Here is a 3,757-nt window from a genome sequence, read left to right on the forward strand (position 1 = left end):
CTGCACCTTCACTGTGGATTGTGTGATAAACAATAACCTCCCAGTCATTTTCCCCATATCGATCAGAAAATAAACAGTAAAATGCTTTTGGAGAGATGGGCTTCTTCAAGTCACCAACAACATATATACTGATAAGACTACTTGATAAGAAACATCGTTGTCTCATCAGTAACTAATATTGGTTTGGTGAAGTATCTGATCTAATTACTTTCCCTGGTACAATAATGCGTTACATTGCCCGTTACTCAAAATGGCAGCAAATTTGGAGTTTGTAACGCGTTACTGGGATCACTGGTCATTCATACATCATGTCATGTATTGATCATTGATTCACGTCAGTCATTGACGTAATTTGATTCACAAGTCATGTATTCATTGACAAGGTATTCCTTCATTAGACATTTGCTTCATGTATTCATTCACACATCCATTATTCATTCATCCCTTCCCCTCTTGGCTGCCCCTCTTGTTCAAGGATGATGGTCTTCACATTGAGTTAGCGCGGCGTCCTAAAATGACTGATGAGTCAGATTTTGGCTTGAATGTTTCTGTTGCATTTCAGGCAGCAAAGCAAGCTGTGGCTGTTGTTGATGCTGTTTTCTCTTCTAACTCATAGGATCTGTTCTTTTCAAAGGTAAGAACTCCAGAGAGGTCTGAAGGATAACTATTGCCTTGTACACAGCAAGCTCGGTTTCCTTGCGGATGTCGTGATCCTCAAATACTCGCAGACGGAGCTTTCCCAAAAGCACTGAGTTAAATAAAAATGTCATTAATTTAGAAGAAAAGAATAAGATGGAAGCGACGCCTGCGTTACTTCCGGTTTAGCGTAATTTTAAATTACAGCGTTATAAATTAAGCTTTTTTTATCGAGTAAAAGGGGCACCATGTCACTTTTTATGTGGATAAAATTTAGGGAAAGTGACGAGAAACCTTTTTATCAATCTCCTAATCTGAAGGTTGCTATAATTTCAGAAATTGTTAAGCGTTCGAGACGGCCAGAGGTTTCTTTCCTCGAACCCAAACACACACAACAATGCAGGTCGTGAATTTTATGGAAACTTTAATGATCTAACATGGGGAGTCTACAGGGAAGCAATACAGGAAAAACACAAAACAAACAAAGTACAGACGAACATTGGCAAATGAAACTGACTTGTGATGTGAGATTGGTAGAATGAGCCTGTGGTGACAATGCATATCGCTGTGGATTCCTGTTCTCGTTAATTTCAACCCAAATATGCACTCATCTGTACTTTTAGTAGACTGCAATGTTGGATGTTTGGCCGGCCCGGTCAGCATGGGGAGCAGGTGGATTTGGCGGAAAGGAGGAGGAAAAAGGAAAAAGGGAGCGCAAAAACCTCCCAGGCAGGACGGCCGGAGTCCGGGCGTCTCTGCTCGCAAGACGTTCAGAGCGGACGCGTAGTGCCCTGGCCCTCGAAAAGGGTAGCTCGGAGTGCTTGCAGGATGCTCTGCAGTCGGGGATGGTCCGATGTGTCCTCGTCACCTCGTGGTGAGGTGGGCTTCCCGGCTGGGCCAGTCTTTGGCAAATTGGTCGGACGAGACGAGCTGACCCCGAGATAGCTCCTTTTTATGGAGCGAAACAAAGGGGGTGTTTTACCCCCCGCCCCCCTTCCTTTCCCACCACCTTCTGGACCAAAGGGGTAGCTAGCTGGACTGCCTCTGAGTGTCACTTTTCCATTTTAGGATTATGTCGTGGTTTAAACCTAGTGGAATAAAATATTAATTATTGGAGTTAAGATAACAAGACATTTTTCCGGCTTTGCATTGTCCCACGCCCATCCTCTTTAATCCCTGTAACGAATGTTTGAAGTGTTATGTGATTGTTGAGAACACTGTAATATTTCTAATGTGGCATTTGTGTGGTGTGGAGTGAAATATTTCGTCTGGTTCAGTTGACAACCGATTCGACATCAGACATTCAAGTTTGCAGCAATACAGTCACTAGTGGCGTTCTTAAAATATTATATCCCAGTCAAATCCGGTAAAGACTGTGGTTAGTGAACCCTCATTTGCAGCGACGTTCCGCCGCCTGTGGGTGTCGCGAGTACCCCGTCCATTGTGGCGCGGTACACAGCAGGGCGGAGACTGCTCTCTGGGCTCGATGGTGGTGGAAGTTAATTAATTTTGCGTTCTAGTGCAAAACTAGGTGTCTTTTGTCTCCGCTTTGATGCTCCTGGTGCGGGTAATTCACTAAGCGTCGGCATGCAAACCAGATATCTGTGCCTCACTTTGATGCTCCTGGCTTGTAATTCACTTAGCGTCTGTATGCAAAGTTGAATCTTGCCACTCCGTGGTCATCTACCTCGGCAGGGAGAGACTGGGCTGCTGGATGTCATCTTTTAATGGAATTTACACGATGTTGTATGTCATCCTGAAGATCGATGGCTGAGAGTTGGCTTCCAAGGTAGTAGAAAGGTTTCACAGTCTCCAATGGTGCTCCATCGAGAGAGATCACTGGCAGATTGCTGTTTCGATTATTGGGATGAGTGTCGGAGGATGATGTGAGTCTTCTTGATGTTGATGCTTAGTCCAAAGCTCTTGTATGCCTGATGGAAAGCATTCGGAAATCTGCAGGAGCTCATTTGCACGAAGTGCTGCTATACTTATCACTAGCATGTTGAAACTCCAGGATGCTGTGCCTTGTTGTCTTTGTGTTGCTTCTGAGGCAGGCAAGGTTAATAAGCCTCCCATTCATGCAGTAAGAGATTTCAAAGCCAGGAGGGAAAGTATCGCAAATTATCTCCAGGATCGTTGCAATAAATATGACAAAAAGAGTCTGTCGAGCATACCGGTGTGGAGTAATCGCAAGATTCAAATGAACCTCTGGCAGAACTTCACTCACGTCCCGGGAGAGGCAGGAGACTTTTTTTATTCTTATTATTTTATTTTATTTTATTTATTTATTTATTTTTTGTTAGGTCAAGCAGAATGGAAAATCTGTATCCCTTTAATGCCAGAACAGTTTTACTGTGTCACAGTGGAGTTTTTAAGCTTCCGCTGTGGTATTATAATTGAGGTTTATTGAGAATCAGACGATCAGTCGAACAGAACAAAGTTTCTAGAAGGGAGAGAGAAACAAAGATAAAAGACAAAGCACTAATTGTAAACAGGATGAGAGAAGTAAATCATTACATTATCTGCACCAATGAAATATTAAATATGAGTGTTGCATGGAGCTGTAGTGCTACACCCTGTGAGGGAAGGACAGGACAAGATAGAACAGGAGAAGAAGCATGCAGGACAAGGGTCATGAACAGTACCGCTGTACAACTGAAGTTGGGTGGCATTAATTATGTGAATTATAAAAGTCTACAGGACAAGAGTATAAGTGTGGGGATACACAAGCGATTGCATATTCATGAGTTCTTTGTCGCAGTCAGTGCGTGACCCCACACCCAGTGAAAGAGTCCTAGGGGTGTGTGTCTGCGGATACATGCAAGTGAATTGATACCGTTTTACATGCGCAAAGACTGACAGAAGTGTGCTGTAATTGCTGTGGGCGCACCGCGGCGGCTGAGGACCCCACCCAATCAATCGAGGGGCGGGATCAGGCCCAGGGTCCACCCGAGAGGAGCCCGGCGGACGCAGCGAGGGACCCAGGGCGATCCGCCGGCACCACCGAGGGGCCCCGACAACTGCCCACCTAGTGGGGGCCGCAGGAACCCAATGCCACCCCCCCCCCCACTACACCCGTTAGCGTTAGAAGATGGATGGATATTTTTACAGCACACAAGCA

The sequence above is a fragment of the Phyllopteryx taeniolatus genome, chromosome 15 (genome assembly GCF_024500385.1).
Source record: "Phyllopteryx taeniolatus isolate TA_2022b chromosome 15, UOR_Ptae_1.2, whole genome shotgun sequence".
Taxonomy (NCBI): domain Eukaryota; kingdom Metazoa; phylum Chordata; class Actinopteri; order Syngnathiformes; family Syngnathidae; genus Phyllopteryx; species Phyllopteryx taeniolatus.